This window comes from Tyto alba, unplaced genomic scaffold (assembly GCF_018691265.1).
Source record: "Tyto alba isolate M040663 unplaced genomic scaffold, T.alba_DEE_v4.0 Super-Scaffold_7, whole genome shotgun sequence".
NCBI classification, from domain to species: domain Eukaryota; kingdom Metazoa; phylum Chordata; class Aves; order Strigiformes; family Tytonidae; genus Tyto; species Tyto alba.
In genome coordinates this window covers 21827467-21849568 of record NW_024881328.1, presented here as the reverse complement: position 1 = coordinate 21849568, position 22102 = coordinate 21827467, and the positions used below count along the sequence as shown (strand labels likewise).

The 22102-nt window shown below is 43.0% G+C and overlaps 1 protein-coding gene across 4 annotated transcripts in view; it reads right to left on the bottom strand.

Annotated features, from left to right (window-relative positions):
- Positions 1-21026, bottom strand: part of B3GALT1 (beta-1,3-galactosyltransferase 1) — a 220613-nt gene extending 199587 nt beyond the window's left edge. For all 4 annotated transcript variants that reach the window (XR_006164529.1, XM_042783936.1, XM_042783937.1 and 1 more), the window contains exon 1: positions 20841-21026. The gene's annotated coding sequence lies outside the window, so the exon portion shown is untranslated. The remainder of the gene's footprint in view (positions 1-20840) is intronic.
- Between the last annotated feature and the right edge of the window lie 1076 nt (positions 21027-22102).

Genomic DNA, 22102 nt, shown 5'->3' with positions numbered 1-22102 from the left:
TTTGTTTTGTGGATAAAGAGATGAGCTCAAGTTTTACAGATGTCAACACTTGTCTCCACTACCAAATTCAGCTGAAAAACCTCTACTGCATACTTTCAAAAAGCACCTCTTATGCAACATTATTTTCTAAAAGGCACATAGCCATCATGCTTCCAAAATTGCTAATCATGCCTAACCAGTTCTCCTGTACCCTTTCTATCATGCTGTGAAACATATGTGCTTCAGTTGCAAATGGTCTAAAAATAAGTATATGCATGCAGTTTTATCAATTCAAAAGAGAAATCCTGTAAAGGCTTATGAATTTAGGATCTAGATCAGCTTCCAGTGGCATGCAGCCTTGTGGATGGTAAAAAAGACAGCAATTCCAGGACAGAAAACAGCATCTGTTAGCTAGCCACAGACAATAGTAATCTAAACAGCAAAGAGCAAAAGCAGAGCAGACTTATCCTTTCCCTTTAGGAAATTCTATCTATCTGCAATCGTTACAGAACTCTAGAGGCAATGAAATTTGTCCTTTCAGTAGAGCAGGAAAAGACAATAAATACCACCTCCGTTCACTGATGCCTCTCTGATAAAAAGCACAGCATGTATTGCATGTGGCTACACTTTAAGCATCTTTCCTGATACCCTGTAAAGAAACTGACCTTGAAAAAAAGCGCAAATGGAATTTCCATACAAGTTTATGCCAAGTTTTGACATGACCCTAGGAAAGGGTCCTGGAGACCATTTGACTTCGTGAAGCAGAAATGCATCTTCTAAGAAGTCACATGTCACTGCCACTGTAAGTCAAATGCTATACAGAAAATGGCATATTTAACAAAAAGCCATTGAAATGAATCCTAGCTAGAACACTGCTAAATGACATGCCCAATTCCTGAACCAAAGTAATCATCTTCAGCATGACTAGGTAACTACCTGGCACCAAAAACTGGCATTTCCATTAAAGCCATGTATTCATCACTTTGATGAATATTGGAGTTGAAAATGCAGTTCCATGAGAGAGTTCAGTATAGTGTAAGCTGGTATAGTATTATGAATTTAAGCCTGATGCAAAGTTTTAGTAGTAGCAGTACAGTCTTCAATTCAGTGAGATTCTCATTTCATGAACAAACATCCTACAGACTTTTCTGTGAGCATTATGTACTTTAGGTCTACAAGGTCAGGTCTCCTGTATATATCTTAATGACCTAATCAAAAGAACAATTTTCATACCAATACACAAGGTATAATATAGCATGAAGAGAGGGAAAGCTGATTCCCTTTTAAGCTAATAACAGGCACAAAAATTTCTAGGTAACACCTTTTAGTACAGAGTTCAGTATTTCCTCATAACAAGAAATAATTGGGTTATACTTAATCCCCAAATGATGAAAGAGTTGTATATCTGAAAGGAAAAAACACCATATGCATATGTCATGTCTTCCTATGTATGAAAATCCAGGTGGATCAGAAGAGGAAAAACTGAAAAATATTTTTTCTTAGTTTACACTCAGAGAAAAACAAAAAATAACATAGTCTTCCTGGGAATGCTCAAATCATGCTTGTAAAACAGAGCATACCATTTTTTTTATTCGACTTTCTCTTTTAAAATGCAAATTCGTTCACATTTTGTTAAATAAAAGATAATAAAATAAATCAAAGAAAGAAAAGCAGCCTGGAGAAGAAAGTTTAACTAGTTGAAAAAGCCAAGTGCAGATTGTAAGTTCCTGTGCAAAAGAGAAATAAAAAAAATTTTTGAATACCAATAAGTGTCACAGTTTTACCCCTTATAGAAAGCCAGAAGAATTTTAACACAGGTTGAGAAAAATATTATTTCTCTCATCTTTGCCATCATCTCTCTCTTTTACTTTCTTGAATATCAAATTGTTCTATGACTTGGATATACATTCAAAACTCCCATTAATACCAATGAAGGTTAAATATCTGAAACACTAAATGGAGAAGAGGCTATTGTTGTTTTGCTTGTAAGGCACCATTTTCAGAAAATGAAACTGACTGAATGATCTAAATAACAAAGTTCCCTTTCCTGAGAATTCAAAACTCCTTTAAAACCTTAAAATGCATGTAAACTTTAATATTAACTATGTTGACAACTTAAATTTCTAGCCCAAACTCATGCAGTTTTCTCTGTTTTATTTCTCTCATTATTTCTATAACAAATATAGGACAAAAATTAAGCAAGGTGCTCCTGACAGTGAACAAATACTACAAAAGCAAAGTCCTCCTAAACCCTGATAAAACAAACATTATGAAATAGTACATATACTATCCTGATGAACTCACAGGCTGCAGTTTTGGGGGAAAAGTAAACTATGAATCTTCGCAACACTGTGTTCAAGAGAAAGCTGTTAAATGCACTAAAAGTGTTCTAACTACTTAAATCCTGAAAACTGGATTCACTGAAATTCGGGGAAGTCCTGGTGGCTTTTCACTCATGGAAGAGGGAAAAGGACTCAAAGTTGACTGAAATTAGCTGAGGTCTTACAGATCACTTCTCTTAGTTAGTCCAGGAGGCTTTGGGTAAGGACCTTAATGTAAAACTCACTTGATAATCAACTATTTTTACTTTTTTTTTTTTTTATATATTTTACTTTTATCTACATACTTGTATATTAGCCTGCCTTTTATACCTTTGTTAACATTGAACATGGTCATTTCATTCTTATGGTTCTGTTTACTGTAACTGTTTTTTGCATAAAAATTATTTATGCAGAATAATAATATTGTTTGAGGAATAACTCCAGAGAGCTATAGTTGAGGTTCTTCTCTAGAGGTGCACAAGGTTATTACAGTATGTCCTAAATACAAAACAATATATCTTCAGATGGAGGCAGTATTAGCTTGTAATAGTCCTTGCTACCATGGTGCCAACTTTTCCTTGTAAACCAATTTAATCACTTCCATATTGGTTATACATGAAATATTAGCACTACTCTTCATAGGAAACACCTCCTGAATTTTCATTACAATGTATTGTTTTATTACTTATATAGTTAGAAAATCTGTTTGTATTTAAGCATGTCACCGCAACTCATTGAAAAATGTCTTGCCTAACTAAATTTTACTAGTAAAAAAAAAAAAAAAAAAAAAGGCGTTTTGACTCCTCAATTCAACCAGTCTGGAGTTCATTACAGACGTTTTATTTTTGAACCCCACACGTCATCTCCATAGTTCTTTTAATTATATATCATAATACCACCTATCAGAACTCTTCAAAGACTCTAAATCTTTGTCTTTCAAGACAGAGAAGAATAATCACATAAACTTTAATATCCCATAAGATAACCTGGTACTGTAACTATATTCTTATCCAACTAATATTAACTATATTCTTATCTAGCTACGATATAGCAAAAACCCCTAAGATTGCAACAATTTCTATTGTTTTACATATAAAAGACATGGTCACCTTTTAAAGCTTAGCATGATTACCTTCAAAAGCTTAACATGATTTTATTGATCAACAATGAAAATATACGGAAGTCAAACAAATTATTTTCTTTTTCTCCGTGGAAAGAGACCATCAGGTAAAAAAGTAGAGCTACCTTTATTAATACTACTACACTCTTCTTGGCAAATCAGGCAAAAACATCATCCAGTGAGTTATGCAATCCTGGCACATAAGAATAACATGTACAAAAACAAAGCAATTACAGAATTCACAGGTAGTACACCAGGCAACATAACAGATTAACAATTTTGGCATGCATAAATAAATATGTACATAGTGCATATTTAGAAGACTTTTGAATTGAAAAAAGATGAAAGTACAGTTCTCATCTGTATTTTTATCATCACTGTGGAAATGCTAGGCCAGGCCCTCAGTTGCATGGTTTCTACTCTGCAAGAGAAGCAAGCTGTCACAAAGCCAGTTAACAGCTACTTGATTCTGTAGAGTCCTCAGCACCAACACAGATTTGGCTTAGGCCACCCAGCTAAGGCTCCTAGGGGACCAAACTGCAGTACCCTTGAACTTCACCCATCCAAGCAAGTACAGGTGCCACCAGGTACACATACACTGGTATGTCCGCGTGTCTGCGAGCACTTTCACACCCAGCAGATCTCATCTGGCTCTCCCGGCTGCTCACTAGTGGTGGGGACTAATTAGTTACAGCTTGCAGTGGTCAGAATGTGACTTGGAAACTGATCCACCACATCCAGCCAGGACCGCTGCTCCTGATCATCTCTGGCCTAAGCAAATCTGCTCTGCTGTTCAGAGCAACAGGGAATCTGGGAGCCAAAACTGGCAGCATGTCTCTGCTGCACTGTGTAGAAACTTCTTAACTTGTTCTACAGGTAACTCAACCTCAAAGACTATAAAGAAAAAGTACTCCTAAAAGCATCTGTAATGTATCTAATACTTGGCTGAGTGCTCACACAGAAAATCATAGAATCACAGAATGGTTTGGGTTGGAAGGGACCTTAAAAATCATCCAGTTCCAACCCCCCTGCCATGCACAGGGACCCCTTCCACCAGACCAGGTTGCTCAAAGCCCCGTCCAACCTGGCCTTGAGCCCTGCCAGGGAGGGGGCAGCCACAGCTCCTCTGGGCAACCTGTGCCAGGGCCTCACCACCCTCACAGTAAAGAATTTCTTCCTTCTACCTAATCTAAATCTTCCCTCTTTCAGTTTAAAACCATTACCCCTCATCCTATCACTACACTCCCTGACAAAGAGTCCCTCCCTCCCTTTAAGCACTGGAAGGCCACTATAAGGTCTCCCCCAGAGCCTTCTCTTCTCCAGGCTTAACACCCCCAACTCTCTCAGCCTGTCCTCATAAGGGAGGTGCTGCAGCCCCTGATCATCTTTGTGACCTCCTCTGGACCCTCTCAAGCAGGTCCATGACCTTCTTATGATGGGGGCCCCAGAGCTGGACACAGTGCTCCAGGTGGTGTCTCATGAGAGCAGAGTAGAGGGGGAGAACCCCCTCCCTCAACCTGCTGGTCACGCTTCTCTTGATGCAGCCCAGGATATGGTTGGCTTTCTGGGCTGCGAGCACACTTTGCTGGCTCATAGTCAGTTTTCAATTTACTGGTGTCACCAAGTCCTCCTCCACAGGGCTGCTCTCAATCCACTCCTCACCAGCCTGTATTTCTGCTTAGGATTGTCTTGACCCATGTGCAGGACCTTGCACTTGGCCTTGTTGAACTTCATGAGGTTTGCACAGGCCCACCTCTCACGCCTGTCCAGGTCCTTCTGGATGGCATCCCTTCCCTCCAGAGTGTCAACCGCACCAGACAGCTTGGTGTCAACAGCGAATTTGCTGAGGGTGCACTTGATCCCACTGTCCATGTCACCAACAAAGACATTAAACAGCACCAGTCCCAGCACCAACCCCTGAGAAACACACCTCATCACTGCTCTCCACCTGGGCATTGACCTGTTGACCGCAACTCTCTGAGTGCGTGTTTTGCCAATTGACGGGGTTAACACAAAGGACACAGACACCAAGCTAAAGAAATAGGCTTATTTTACTTTAGTAGAAATAGAAATTTTACTATAGTAGAAATAGCAGAAAGAATAAGCAAGGTAATGCACCTAGACATTACTATTAAAAGGTAGCTATAGTGATTAAGAAAGATACATCACCAATTGCCCTCATACTTTACCATCATCCAGACCCGTGCATCAGCTGGGGAGCCCCGTCACAGCGAAGGGTCGGAGAGCCTTTCCCGGCAATTGGGAAGTCCTACGCAGTGCGTCCACTCGTAGGTGAGGTCTCCGTCTTTGCTGTGAGAGGGTCCAGCTTTTATACAGTTTAACAAACAAGTCTAAACAAAACGCACAGGAGATATCTGGTAGATTGATATGCCTCACTCAGGCATGTCCGGATCTGGCCAGGATCCGGGCATGTCTGAGGAGTTTCTGTTTTTCTTTACATTTGGGATTTATAGTTACTTCCTATTGTTTACTTATAGTTCCCAAGGATTGTTCCCAGGGTTACATTTTCATGCTGATAAGATACTGGTTGCTTCAGTCTGCTGATAAGATGCTGATTGCTGGTCGGGGAATTCACTCAGAAGTCAACTTTGGTTTGAGGCCTATTGTTTGGGCCCCTTTTTGTTTCAATCGGTCCTTTGACTTATGAGTGAAGATCACGACCCTTTTGGAAGAGCCCAATATGTTCGCTCTATCCATTTGATACGATACCATACATAACAATTATATAAAGTAATAATAATAATGATAACTAACAGTATTACAAGAGGATGTATTAAGAAATTCAACACTTGGGTTGCAGAGGATGAATATCCAGTAAAGATGTCCCACCAGTGGTGTGCAGTCTCCTTTTCCATCTGGCTAGCTAGCGACATTAGTTGATTCTTTGTGATTACAGTCTGTATCACAGAGTCTGACAGAGTTTTATTTCGTCGTTCTAGGTGTCGTCGCAAATGTTCTGATTGTTCCATGATGGTTTTCAGTGGAGTCAGGGATAAGCTGATTCCATTAAGTCCTAAGCTTTGGGGATGCCAGTACATGTTTAGTCGTTCTTCATGCGTTGAATAAAAAGTATACATCTGTCCGTGCCAGATGAGATAGAATACATTTCTGAGGCATCCCGAAAATGGAGTACTTAGATTATACATTTCTATAATATTTTTATCATTTGTTACTATACAAACATGCTTAGCACTAATTTCTACAAACATATCAAAGCTTTTGGGCAAAATTGTCCATTTACACAGATTCACTGAATGTTCCAATAAACATGGTTCATATAACCGCGAGCTTTGTCCACACAATAAACCATTTGCTGTGGACGTACACAAATCTAATTTATGGGTTCGATTCCTAGAGTCTATATAATCTCCCTCCAAGTGGGGCAGCCAATATTCTGGTTCAAAGGGTGTTTTTTCCCCCAAAATTACAGGCAGTACTAGAAATTTACACATAACTTCAGGTTGGCTAATATTGTAGTGGATTATTTGACGAGCACAGAATAAATCTGTGCACTGCACTGTCTGTGGCGATAATTTGACCCAATGGGTTTGAGGAATCCATTTCTTAAATATGTTTCTCCATAACAGCTCATTATTAGCCATTAAGTACTAGATATAGTGACATTTGAATTATCTGTAGGACAGGTTACAAAAAGACGTCCACGATCTCTCCATCGTGATGCTGGTCCTGAAGGCCACCAGTATGTACATGTTTCGTTATACTGAGTACTGAAAGTAAGATTGGCTATGATACAGGCAGAATTGGCTTTGCATCGGAAATCATCCTGTTGTCTTGTCTTGGTTGCATTTTTCCATTGCCACCTAAGCGGTGTCTCTCGTGGACCTTCCAGTGGCCATCCTGGTGTGAAAGCCTTTCCCAAATGGACCATGATGATACACAGGCAAATCCATCTTAGCAGGATCTAAAAGACAGAATCTTAAGACTTCTAGTTATTCTCGCAGATAACATTTAGTCGCAGGAACATATTCCCATTTTTCCTGTCCAGGTTTCATGATTAAAACAGTATTGTCTTTTCCTGTGGCTATTACTTCAGCTGGTTCAGGAGGTACGCTTGAACTCTGGACCCATACTTTAGCTCCGTTATTGAAATTAGTTGATCCAAACCCTTTATCTCCATGAACAGTGGTAACTTGAGGTGGATCCCCTTTTTTCACAATTGCTTTCAAAACTGGCAATATCAATAGTTGTGTGAGTTTTGGGTAATATTTCCCGATGCCCACAATGCCATTGAATTCCTAAGAATTTTACCGTTTGGGATGGTTCTTGAATCTTGTTAGGATTAATTTCCCAACCTTTCTGTCTCATATGATCTACCACCTGTTCAAGTATTTGTTGTACTTCCTTCTCATCATTTCCCTGAATTAGGATATCATCAATGTAATGCACTATTTGCATATGAGGAGGCAATTTTATCTTATCCAGATGCTCAGCCACTGTCCGATGGCAAATGGTTGGACTATGCAGCCATCCCTGAGGCAATCTGGTAAAGGTATACTGTCTTCCTTGCCAGGTGAAGGCAAATTGGTCCCAATGCTCCTCTGCAATTGGGATAGTGAAAAAGGCGTTAGCTAAATCTATTACAGCATACCAAGTCCCTGAATGCTTTTGAACCTTTTCTATTAAAGTAATAGTATCTGGTACAGCTGCTGTAAGTGGTGCGGTGTGTTTATTTAATTCCCTAAAATCTACTGTCATTCTCCATGACCCATCACTTTTCTTGACAGGCCATACCGGATTGTTCCAAGCTGTGGTAACTGGTTTCAACACTCCTGCATCTAATAAATCTTTAATTGTCTGTGATATCTCCTCATGCCCTCCTGGAATTCTATATTGTTTCATAGTCACTAATTTAGTAGCAGCAGGAATCTGTACAGGAGGCATTTTCACTTTTCCTACTAAAATTGTTCTAATACTGATATGATTTTTCACCCCAAACTGGTACTGACCGTCTGGGAGATTCAAAGTTAGTCCCTTCAGAATGTCTATTCCGATTATGTATTCAGGAATGGGGACAATCATGACTGAATACAGTTGTTTTGGGAGGTTTCCTATTTTCATTTCAATTTGAGTTTGTACAGCTTCAATTTGTTTCCCACCCAGACCTGTAATGATTACAGGTTGTCCTTTAAATTTCTTTGGATTCCCATATATCAAGGAGGCCTCCGCTCCTGTGTCAATTAAGGCTTTTACTGTTTGTGAGGACCGGTTTTTCCAAAATATTTGGAGCTCCACATGGGGCTGTCGGTCCTTCCGTGCCCATTGCACTGGAGCTTGGCCATAATTTCATTCCTGTTTACTGCTCTGGACAATTTCCCTAGTCTCCTTCCATGGGTATAAATCAGAATACAGCTCCCAATCCCCCCTTTCCCCCGGAACAACTGATCTGCCCACGGAGGGCCCACCGTGTGCAGATGGGAAGTCCCGTTGAGGCTCAGGAGGAGGTGCTGTAGGCTGAGTTACCCCTGGCTTCTTAGTTTCAGAACTCTGCACTCTCCTGCTAGGCTTATTCAGCCCTCTTTGTTTGTATATTTGCCACAGCTCGTTAGTTGGAACACCATCAATCTTTTCATGAGATAGGCCATCCTTCAGTAAAGCTGTAAACATTTCTTTGCGAGAGACTCTGTTCTCATTTCCTTTAGGGCTGTCCCGAGTATCTCGGTTTCCTGCGCTTCCTCGGGGGCCCCATTCTCCAAGATCACCTAGCTGCTGTATTTTTTCAATTATTTCATCAATGGGATTTCCGGTCTCATTAATTAAGAGAGTCATTATTACATTTTTATATGCTGGTGGGGCAGTTTTAATCAATCGGTTTCTATGAGTGACAGACAAGGCAGCTTGCATCATTCTGTCAGGGTCTCCTATAAAGATTGCCAATTTCATCCCTTCTTCCTTCATCCGCTGTATACAGTCTCGCAAAGTATACCAGGGACGTTCCCCACCTGGCCAATCATTCTCCGTGGGGTATTTATTATTACATCCCCGGGCAGCCAAGGTTAACAAATTTGTATCCTGAGGATTATTTCGGAATGCATCTTGCACAAAGGAGTCAGAACTCAAAACTAAAAACTTCCTAGAGTCCTCTGGATCTAGGGTTACCCCTGCTGCTCCCTGATCGTGCAAACGCACCATCCAAGAGAGCAGGGGTTCCCCCGGTCTCTGCTTAAATCTTTCAATTATATCATTTATTTCATGCTGAGTATAATCTTCAATCACATCCTTCCTTACTTGTTGCCCATTAGTATCCAATTCTATTTTCCGTCTCCACACTGGTTTTACATCCACAGGTTCATCTGAGGAACCAGCCTCATCAGAACCTGTAGAATCCCAAATATCTCCATCCCATCTGTCAGGATCCCACTGTACCCCTGCTTCTGCAATCACAGCATGCACTTTCCTATGGTTTACTCGTCCCCTTCTTTTCTTATACTTATACTGTGCAACTCTTACTGCAGCTCTTTCAGCTACAGTCTGATAAGTATCCAACTTATCGGCAAGCAACTTGTTTTGACACTGTAACATTACAATTTGATTCTGCAAATCACACATCTGTCGCTCCATGTGGGAGCGCTCTAACAACAGTTTTTCTTTCTGTTGGTGCTGTTTCCGATATGCTGTTAACAAAACCCATCCCTGTCTTCCCAAACACACAATTTCTTTTCCTTTTTCGATAGATAATTTTTGGATACATTTTAATACATCCAATGGTTCAGCTTCTTTTAGCCGACTTTCCCACTGTTCACATGGTCCTCCGACCTTAGTCCACTCAAGAGCCAGTGAACTATAAGGAAGGTCTTCCCATGCAGGAATTTCAGATGGAGCTGATTCATTACGTTTAGATTTAAAAAATGACATTTTGTTCTGATCCTGTCCGTGACGCCAAATTTGTTTTGCCAATTGACGGGGTTAACACAAAGGACACAGACACCAAGCTAAAGAAATAGGCTTATTTTACTTTAGTAGAAATAGAAATTTTACTATAGTAGAAATAGCAGAAAGAATAAGCAAGGTAATGCACCTAGACATTACTATTAAAAGGTAGCTATAGTGATTAAGAAAGATACATCACCAATTGCCCTCATACTTTACCATCATCCAGACCCGTGCATCAGCTGGGGAGCCCCGTCACAGCGAAGGGTCGGAGAGCCTTTCCCGGCAATTGGGAAGTCCTACGCAGTGCGTCCACTCGTAGGTGAGGTCTCCGTCTTTGCTGTGAGAGGGTCCAGCTTTTATACAGTTTAACAAACAAGTCTAAACAAAACGCACAGGAGATATCTGGTAGATTGATATGCCTCACTCAGGCATGTCCGGATCTGGCCAGGATCCGGGCATGTCTGAGGAGTTTCTGTTTTTCTTTACATTTGGGATTTATAGTTACTTCCTATTGTTTACTTATAGTTCCCAAGGATTGTTCCCAGGGTTACATTTTCATGCTGATAAGATACTGGTTGCTTCAGTCTGCTGATAAGATGCTGATTGCTGGTCGGGGAATTCACTCAGAAGTCAACTTTGGTTTGAGGCCTATTGTTTGGGCCCCTTTTTGTTTCAGTGCGACCATCCAGCCAATTCCTTATCCACCAACTGGTCCATCCATCAACTCTATGTCTCTCCAATTTAGAGAAAATGATGTCATGTGGGACAGTGTCAAAAGCTTTGCACAAGTTCAGGTAGATGACGTCAGTTCCTCTTCCCTTATCCACAAATGCTTTAACACCATCGTAGAAGGCTACCAAATTTGTCAGGCAGAATTTGCCCTTAGTGAAGTCATGTTGGCTGTCACCAGTCAGCTCCTTATTTCCTATATACCCTAGCATAGTTTCCAGGAGGATCTACTCCATGATCTTATCGGGCACAGAGGTGAGAATGACTGGCCTGTAGTTCCCCGGATCCTCTTTATTTCCCCTTTTAAAAACAGGCATTATGTTATCCCTTTTCCAGTCTGCGGGAACTTTGCCAGACTGCCACAACTTCTCAAATATGATGGATAGTGGCTTAGCCACTTTATCTACCTGTTCTCTCAGGACCCACGGATGGATCTCAACAGGTCTCATGGACTTGTGCACCTTCAGGTTCCTTAGATGTTCTTGAACCTGATCTTTCCATACAGTGGGTGGTTCTTCCTTCTCCCAGTCCCTGCCTTTGCTTTCTGCATCTTGGATAGTATGGCTGGAGCACTTGCCGGTGAAGACTGAGGCAAAAAGGTCATTGAGTACCTCAGCCTTCTCCATATCTCAGGTGACCAAGCCTCCCTTTTCCTTCCAGAGAGGGCCCACATTTTCCCTAGTCTTACTTTTTTCACCAACGTAACTGTTTAAGCTCTTTTTGTTGCCCTTGACATCCCTGGCCAGATTTAAATCTATCAGGGCTTTGGCCTTCCTAACCTGATCCCTGGCTGCCCAGACAATTTCTCTGTATTCCTCCTAGGCTGTTCTTGCTTCCACCCTCTGTAGGCTTCCTTTTTATGTCGGAGCTTGTCCAGGAGCTCCTTGTTCATCCATGCAGGCCTCCTTGTAGTCTTACATGACTTCCTCTTTGTTGAGATGCATCACTCTTGAGTTTGGAGATAATCCTTGAATACTAACCAGATTTCTTGGGCCCCTCTTCCCTCCAGGGCTTTATCCCACACTACTCTGCCAAGCAGATCCCTGAAGAGGCCAAAGTCTGCTCTCCTGAATTCCAGGTTTTCAAGCCTGCTGTGTTCCCTCCTTACTGCCTTAAGGATCTTGAACTCCACAATTTCATGGTCACTGCAGCCAAGGCTGCCCTTGAGCTTCACACTCTCTACTAGCCGCTCCTCCTTGTTGGTGAGAACAAGATCCAGCATAGCACCTCTCCTCCTCAGCTCTTCTATCACTTGGAGAAGGAAGTTATCATCAGCACCTTCCAGGAATCTCATGGATTGCTTATGCACTGCAGTATTGTCCCTCCAACAGATATGAGGGTGGTTAAAGTCCCCCATGAGGACTAGGGCTTGCGAATGTTAGGCTGCTCCTATCTGTCTATACAGGGTCTCATCCGCTTGGTCTTCCTGGGTGGGTGGCCTGTAGCAGACCCCCACTATAACATCTCCTGTCCCTGCCTTCCCTTTAACCGTGAGCCATAAGCTCTCAGCTCCTCATCCACTGCAAGGCAGAGCTCCTGGCACTCCAGCTGGTCACTGACAGAAAGGGCAACCCTCACTCCTCATCATCCCTGCCTGTCCTTCCCAAAGAGCCTGTATCCTTCCATTCCAACACTCCAGTCATAGGAGCCATCCTACCATGTTGCTGTGAAGCCAATAAGATCATAGACCTGCAGGCGTGCATATGGTACATTATACATATAAGTATGTATAAAAAAACCTATATATAAATATGAGTATGCCCCATATAAATAGGGACATATTTTATGAAAGACCCATTAAACACTTGTATGTTGCTTGCTTTTACTGATAAAGAATAAAGAAATTTTTCCTTCTCAGAGTTTTCAAATTACAAAGGAGATTATTTCCAGGTGAACACAGCTGTGACACATTAACCTATACATGGTACCTCCAGACTTTGTTGTCAATATTGTCACATATAGTTTAAAATTATGTAAAATGGATATTGTCCGGCCCAGGTTCAAACTCCTATGCCTTGATGTCTACCTCTAAGTGAACCTGTGATCCCATCACAGCCAGCCAGACTGATCTACAATCACTTGTACATTACTTGTAACTAGGACATAATGTGTTGAATTCTACTCCCATTTAATTCTAATTTTATAAACTAGACAGAATATATGGACAAAACAACTTTATCCCAGTAACAGTATATTTTCCACGTGAAATGTTTAATATGATCCAATTTGCAGCATCAATAAGAGACGCTCAAATTCTTTTCCAGACTTCTATAGTCTATTTCAACCCCTGATTTATCAATGGGCATGTTTGACTTTGTGCAGTAATCTGAAATCTGCACATGAAAGTTTCCAGCAAGTAGGCCAGTCTCTTCAGAGTCTGCAAAACATTATTTCACCTGAGCTACACCATAACAAAATATTTGTGTAATAGGTATTAGAGAAGGACATTCTTGTGGGCTACCATGAACTCACTATTCCCCATGACACTAATCCTGAGCTCCATCAGCCAGCAGAAAGCTGGCCATGACTTTGCAGCTATTATACTCAAGAACATTTGTCAAAGTAGCGCAGTTGGCAAGTTTCAAGCATGCCATGCAAAAGAGATACACCAAAACCTTTTCCTGTGGCAAAACAACCATCTTGTCTTGGTTGTTACAGATTCTGGCAAACATCACCCATTAAACAGATCAGGAAGCTGACTTTAAATGACCCATTACTAAATTCAAATGATAGACATATTATATTTGTTACATACTTGAATACATGCTAATTTGAAAAAGCTGTTTTGGTGAACTGCATTATGGTGCAAAACAAAATGAAAGAAGAATCCTATTGCTGCAAATAACTACAGCTGGTATCACAGTCTTTTAGACAAATTTACACAGCAGATGACCTCATCAGTGGATAGTAGAACAGCTGGGGCCTTCCTTCAAAGGATGTAAAATATAATTCTTTAAGCTAAATATTTAAATTAACAAAACAATAGGTTGACTGCTAAAATAGCCCTGTACTTCTGCCAAGTACTTTAACAGCAATAAATCAAGAAACAGAACAGCACTTCAAGCTGGGGTGTGACAAGCGCATAAGGCAGTTTAACTGCTGCCCATCAACCATCTTGCTCTCCTCTTGAATCTACCTTCATAGTTCTATGTCCTCCCTTTTATCAGCCTTCATAAGGTCCCCTGTGAAGCAGATTCAAGCTGGCAGAAAGTGGCTTTCTGTTTTGTTTTGGTTTTTTTGTTTGTTTGTTTGTTTTTTTTTTAAAACCAGTGGCCACTGGTGAGGAGTTGTCTTCTGCCAGACTAATGTGCTGAAGTGGTTCTGCAAAGGGTTAGGAAGGATGGAGTCATTGTGATTGGGAAAAGACAGGATCATACGGACATGCTGCTGGAGTCACTTGCGCTGTGTGTGAAACCACATTTATTACCAAGTAACACCGAGTAATAATGCAGCACACTAATAACATGTTTCTAATGTTTCTTTAAACCTCACTCTCAATGCTGTTTGCAATGCAGCAGCTCTTCTAAGTTACATGTTCTGAATATCAAATGACACGCCTGGTTTTGAACAAGGAACATGAAGATACACTCTCAATACGGTGGGCTTCCAGCCTAACCTCTAATAAAACTGAGAGGGAGGAAGGGAAAAGATTTACTTATTATTTTCATGTTACTTTGAAATGTAGTTCACAGATGGAAGGTGATTAATTAGATGGTATTGGAGTTAAGACTATTATGTAGTCAATCTGTACAGAGGCTAGGAAAGCATTAAAGTTATTTGAGTAAACATCACTTTGCACGCCAATATTTTTAAAAGCTTCTTTGGTTTTAATTAAGCATAATTTTAACAGCAATCAATGTGTATCAAATACCATACACCATCATTCTCATTTCCCCATTCAGTGCAGTTGGATGAAGTGCTGTGAATGGCATCTTTCAGAGTTTTCTTTCTTTTTTTTACCTGGTCTGGGATTCTGGACACAACCTTAACCTGTTAATCTTCTGAGTTCATGTTTACGGAGGTTCAGAGTAAAAAAAAAAACCAACCAACCAACCAAAACAAACAAAAAAACCACCTGTGTTACTTACAAGACATTTTTAAGATCTATGAACAACTTGAATGGTTTGCCACAACACTTTCAACCCTCTCAGACATCAGACATACACACAAAAAAACCTCATAAGGAATGATACTAATGGCAAAATTAGGACAAAGGCAAGAAGTTGCCTTTGAGACAGAGCTAATGCAATGCTGACGGCAAAGAACTCCAGAGGCACCTTGCAGAACTCTGAGCTTAAGTGTAGATACATGAAAAATAATCTGAATCACGTACATACCATGCTGACAAAATGACTTGGAGAAGAAATCTAGGAGTCACTATTGACAGATCCCTGGAATTATGTTCAACAGCAACCAAAAAACCAGCAAAACATTGGGCATCATGAGGAAAGGCATTGAAAACAAGACAGGGCACATTTATACAACCCTGGTCCACCCACATCTCAAGTAGTGTGTGAAGTTCTGGTCTCTGCATCTCAAGGACAGACTCTAGTGAGACAAGGGCAAACAAAACATCAAAAGGATGGAGTGCCTGCCTTAGAAAAAGAGACTAAAGAGGTTCTCCAGTTGGAGAGAAGGCTGAAGTAAGATAAGATCAATCAAACCATAAGGGTGGTAAATAAACTAACATAAAATTTCTGCTTGCTAAATCCTCCAGTAATACAACTAAAGGACATCTAACAAAGCTAGTAAGACATTAGTTTATAAAATATTAAAGTGCTTCTTTACAAAGCTAGCAGTAAGCTTCTGGAACTTGCCACCACACGAGATTGCAAAAATAGCAAGCATCAGCAAGTTTGAAAAAGACAAGTTATTGGTTGGCAGGTCCACAAACAGGCTCTAAAAACCCCGAACAGATATATACCTACCACCCCTAATATGAAAACTAAGTATGCTGGGAGAGTACCAGGGAACAGATATGTAAAGTGGTTAGGTTTGTGCACAGCCCCTATATAGCACCCCTTAACATCACTTTTGGAGACCGAACCCTGAGTATGAAGGCCCACTAGTCTGATCTGACAAAGCTTTTCTGATATTCTTAACTTAAATTTTCTCTAGTATCTTCTGTTAAGCTTTGAAAAAAAAAAAAAAAAAAAAAAAAAAAAAGTTACACCCCTGCTTCTTAACAACTGTGAAAGATACAGATCAGATTTGAATAACAGCACACTTTCAGTATAAATTCTAACATAGGATATTATATGTTAAGCGATAAATTAGTACTGTATCTTCAAACAAAAATAAGGGTCAGACCCAGAAGGAAATATTAGAATTACTCCAGCCAGTATGACCCCCACAAAGCCACAGATGTTGTTCCACAGCAGGATCAGCTATTTCAGTGAAAATGTAGCCACCTGCTGAGGGACAAAAGAAACAAACATCAGCCCCTCAAACAGCAAAGCTGCAGAACAGCTCCAAGGGAAGCAAGGTTAGGCACGCAAGTCATTCACCTTTTTACTACAGCAAGTCTCACAAGATAGTAAGAGTTAAAGCTTACTGGTACTGGGATGGCAAGTCTTAAAAAAATGAGTGCAAATGCCGGTATGTATAGGGTATTTTCTTCACTCTTCTACAGAAAGTATTTATACATGAAATAGGCATATTATAACTGAAATGCTTTGAGGCTACTGATAATACAGAACACCTTCTGCAAAGGGAGAAGACATGCTGGCAACACTCCATAGAAATGAATAAATATAGCTGAGCAGAATTATCACATGGTTTCAGTTGTATAGTGTATTCTTCATTCACTTCTCTCTTAACCATTAGTTCCCTCTCCAGTATTTGGTAACTTCTTGTTACTCAGAAGAAAGAAAGAATGTATACTTATGTATTTCATAAACATGTGTAGTGATACATTATGTTACACATGAAATCATACATTTATTTATGCATTAAATTATACGCTTTAATTAATTTAATTAAATTAATAATAAAGTACAGTCCTAATGAGTAACTATTGCAGATATTTACATTACTCCAAATAAATTGGGAGGTTAAATTGAGAGCTACAAAAATTAAAGAAGGGTGTCCATCCCCCCCCTACACCTGCAAAATAACCTAGCAATTTTATATTTTAGGTAGTGATAACAGAAGGGTGTGTTTATAAATGAGATTTGTAATTCTTCATCACACCTTGATTCATCTCTATATTGATACTACCCACAAGCAGGCCCAAGGCTCAGAGAGACCCTTGTGCATCCTTTCCTTCTCTTTGATGAACTCTAGAAAGCTGATCTCAGCCACCAACACACCTGCAGTCTGCACAGCTCTGCCAAAATTTATGCCTGCCTGCCTATCAAAAAATAACTTGCCCATCTTCACCTCTCTCCCTCTGTTACTCTGGTGAAGAGCTGTGTCCTCAGCATCAGGAGCTGAATTCCCATGTCCTGTTTAAGAGTATCTTTTGTTAACTTCCTTGGAAAGCATTCACAGGAGACACAGGAGCTGAACAAGAGCAATCTTGGTCATTCACATATGCCTATGTTAGGCAGCAGCAGATACAATCATCATTTGGAAACATCTGAAGCCTGTAAGTGACAAAGGGAACACTTGAATGCAGTGGCATTTTATACTTCTGTTTATCTGGATTCTGCAGAGCTTCCATACATCAGCGTTTACAGTTGCTGTGTTTGCTGGAGACAGTGCTAACAGCTACAAGTCAGTATTTTAACTGCAGTTCAAAAACTGCATTAGCTTTTCCAAAAAGATCAGTGCACCGTTTGTATGACCTAATGTAACTAAGAGATACATCATTCATTCATCTTTCTATGATCTTCTGCAATTCTTCAGTAGTTCAACTAAATGTACATTTGTACTTGTTTCTAAAAAAGCATGCCAGTTGTTATCCCTAGCTGTATCAAAAGAAATAATTTTCCTACTATTCATGGCAAATTACCCCAATATTTTAGTATCCATCTTTATCTAAGCAACTAAATAGGCAGCAGGTTGGAGAACATGACAGGACTGACTGCTTCAGTTCCAGATTTCCTATTATATTGCATATAGCAATACTTCCCTGTAAAAATTACTACTACAGAAGCAGCTTAGGAAAATCCAAGATTTTTTGTTATTTTAATGAGCATCCTTTTAGTTGGGAGGCATATAGATGGACTCATTTTCTTTTTTTTTTAGAAGGAAACTGTGAAAAGCAAGCCAACAATCTCTAAAACTTCTGTGTTCTCCTCTAGCTTTAACTAGGTATGAACACTATATAATGATAATAATTATGAGTATTAGTAAGTCTGTAGCTGATGAGTATTTTTTTAACAAGTAAATAGTTAATACATTTATATTCATTTTAGTGGTGGGACACTCCCTGCTCCAAAAAAGTTCATTACTTATTAACGAAGAGAGAAATCAACACCAAATTGAGCACCCTTCTGAAGATAGACAATTGAAATATTTTTATCTTTTCCAAAAGGTTTCCCAAGAACTCTGTGAAAAATAGTAGTTAACACAAAGATAAGATATGTAGCAAATACAGTGGCATACATTATGCTGTATGCACTTCTTTCTGAAAACAATCCTAGTGAAATGAGTATCACAAATAAAGACTACTCATGTACTGAAGGTTCTACAGTTTACCCATTCATAAACTGGATTTTTAGATTAAAATTTGGCATCACTTACAAGGGGAAAAAAAAACCCTGGTGTTTTCAGCCTGTAATCTTTGCAAAAATTCTACTGGTCTCTGCCACAAACCACCACAAAATCTCAGGGTTTTCTTGCCTAAAAAAACATGTAAAGAAAACACAGGTGGCATATGAGGCAGACTGGCACAACTGAGAGCATCTCAGACACTGCATCATGGCTGTGCGCAATGTACTTGGGTCAGGATTGCTCTCTAAATTAACCTAAAATACTCTGAATGTGTTGATTCAAGTTAACTAAATGAGGTTCCTGAAAAACTGGCATGCAACTAGGACATTCACTGGACCTATCCAGAATTGGCTGATGTACAAGAAACTGAAATTTCATTAGCAATTTATGTTCTGTCAAAAACGTTATTTAGTGGGTAAGTATGCAGGGAGGGAACAATATTAACCTGTAACAGTTATAAATTCCACACCTCGAGTCTTTTATACTTACTAGTTAGTGCCTTTCCCTCGGCTATGAAACCAGGCTTCAGGTCTCCAAAGCAGAGCATGTATTTGTAACAACAGTGCTTACACTGGTTATTCAAACTTGCCATCTACCACATGATTTTAAAAAATTCTGAATGCATGTTATGCATCACGTGATTAAATGTGTCCTTATAACTGAATTAATGTATCAGAATACTCTCTATCAAGAAAGAGAAAACCAAGTCAATATACTTCTAGAAAGTAGGGGAAGAAGCTTACAGCTACAAAAGAACGAAAAACCATAATCAAATTAAACACTCTTTATGTTTTCTGTGGACAATGTTTCTTAATGTTTAAAATGCCCAACCTGTCACAAGCAAAATAATCAACAGATAACAGAAACTATTTTCTCTTCAGCTGTCAGTTGTGGATGCTGTCTTGCTTCCTACTGAATCAGTGTCAAAATTCCTTTTTATTTCCCTAGTGAACGATCAGGTCCATCATCACAAAGTCTGGCAGAATCCTAAAGATTCCTTAAAATGTTATATAATCAAGATTCTCAATGTTTACATTAACACCTATAGAGAGCATCTAAAGGCCATTTTTTTCTAAATTAACAAGATTTGACAAGACTTCAAAGCCTTCCAATATCATCTTCTATCCCTAAAAGCACAGCAGGTTGAAGAACATTGAAAAAGAGTGTGCGCAGATAAAGGGGATTTCATCTCCGGCATTCCTCCCTCCCAACAGCTAGTGGTCACATATCAACCGTCACCGTTACGCTTACTTTAAAATAACTTTTCTTTGAACTGTTTTAACAACTTTAAGACACAGCCTGCGGCCGCAGCAAGACCACCGCCTGCTTTTGCTTCCCCCGCGCGCGAGGCGCCCGGCTGAGCGCCCGGGACCACCTTCGAGTAAAATCCTTTCTCCAGGGGAAGTTCAAAACCCCCGCCCCCCGCCGAGCCGCTCACTCCCAGCGCCGCCGACCGACCGACCGACCGGGGCCCGGGCCGCGCGCACGCCCGCGCTGGCGGTTTGCCGCGTTCCCCACGCGCGCGCGAGCTCCCCGCGCGAGCCGGGCCGCGGGGCAGTCCCGCGCGCCGCCCGCCTCCGCTCCCCGCTCCTGAGGGAAGCGGGACCCTGCCCAGCCTCCTCCCCCTCCCCCCCCACCGGCAGCCCCTCGCCGGCGGCGCCGTTCGGCGGCCCCCCTCCCGCCCCCGCGCTCCGGCCGCCCTCCCGCGCCCAGCCCTCCCCAGGCGACAGCGGAGCGGAGAGGGCAGCGCCGCAGCCCCCTCCGCCAGACCCGATCGGCGGGCTAGTGTCGCCCCCCGCCGCGGCACCCGCGGGCACCGCCGGCCGCCGCTAACCGGGAGGCGGCACCGAAGTTCCCGCCGCGCCGCCGGTCCCGCCCGGGGACCGGGACAGGGCAGCACCGGGACCGCCGCGCCGAAGGGCACGGCAAGGGGCGGCGGAGCATCGCGCCCACCCACGACCCCTGCGCGTCGCGGCCCGCCGCCGCCCCGGGCATCCTGCCCGCCCACCGATCCGCCCGTGCTGGTACCGCTGCCCGGCGCTGCCGCCGGCCCCTCCAGCACGAGGCGTAACGGACGCGCACGGAGGTGGGCATCCACCTTCCCCGCGGGAAGACCTTACCGGCCGCGCTCGCCGCCCTCGCCCGCCTGGGCGCACACCGTTCCGCGCTGGGCTCCCGCTGCCGTACGCCGCCCCGCAGCCGGCATCACTGCTCCGCCCGCAGCCGCACCAGCCGCCGCGGCGCCCGGCAGCAGCGCCCGCCTCACCAGAGCGCCGCCCGGGCACCGGCGGAGCTCGCCCTCTCCGACTGACAGCCGCCGGCAGCCAATCGCCACCCGCTCAGCACTGAGGAGGCGGGAGGGTGTGACGGCAAGGAGCCAATGGGAGGCCGCCGCTGCGGCAGCGCTGTTTCCGGGAGGGGGGAGCGGCGGTAGGCGGCGGGGGTCGCTGAGGGTGCGGGGCGGTGGGGCGCGCCCGCGGGGCCGGGGCCGGGGCCGGGGCCGGGCTCGGGCTCGGGCTCGGGGACTCGCTCCAGTCCCGGCGGCGGCTGCCGGCAGCGGTAACGCGTGCGGCGGGGCCGGTCTCTCCCTTCCCCAGCCGCTCTGGAAAAGGGGAGCGGGACTGAGGGCCGGCCTTGCAGGTGGGAAACGTGTGTCGCCCTTTCTTCGCGTGCGCAGGAACATCAAACTTCACACCGAGGCGCCTTGTTTAAAAAAAAGAAAAGGAAAAAAAAAAAGGGGGGGGGGGGGCTGTGCTGAGGGGAGTCTGTATCTTTTCCGGCGGAATCCCGCGGGGCTGAAGCCCTGCCCGCCGGCCGCACCCCCGCGGCAGCCGGTGCCGCCGCCCTTGGCGGGGCCCGCGGCCTTCCCGGCCCCCGACGCGTGCGCCCCCACGCGTGCCACTCGCTGCCACAGCCGGCACTGCGCCGCCAGCCACCCCCCCCACCCCACGTTTTCTAGGCCCCGGGACTGGCACCTGCCCCTCTTTTACTTGGTCCAGCTGTAGCAGCAATTTCGCCGGCGGAGCGGGTGTCTCTGGCTAACTTTGGTTTGTGGGGTGCAACCATTGTTTCGCATCGCTGTTGGTCTGCGTGGAATGAGGTCTCCGGCGCCCTAACCGCGGAGACAGGGTGTAGAGGCGCACGGGCCTGGCAGGGTAGCGGCGGCCCAGGGCAGGTGAAGACCTGGGAGGCAGCGCAGAGGAGTGTTGGCACAGGGCGATGAGGGAAGGGGCACGGGCTTGGTACTGGAGACCTTACGCTCTGCATGGCTTACCCATGGTCAGTTAACGAAATGCAGGCCTGGAGCTGGACAAAACTGGTTTTGGGGATAACAAAGAAACAGTACCTGAAATACCTAAAAGGTAACATAAATTCAGGTGTA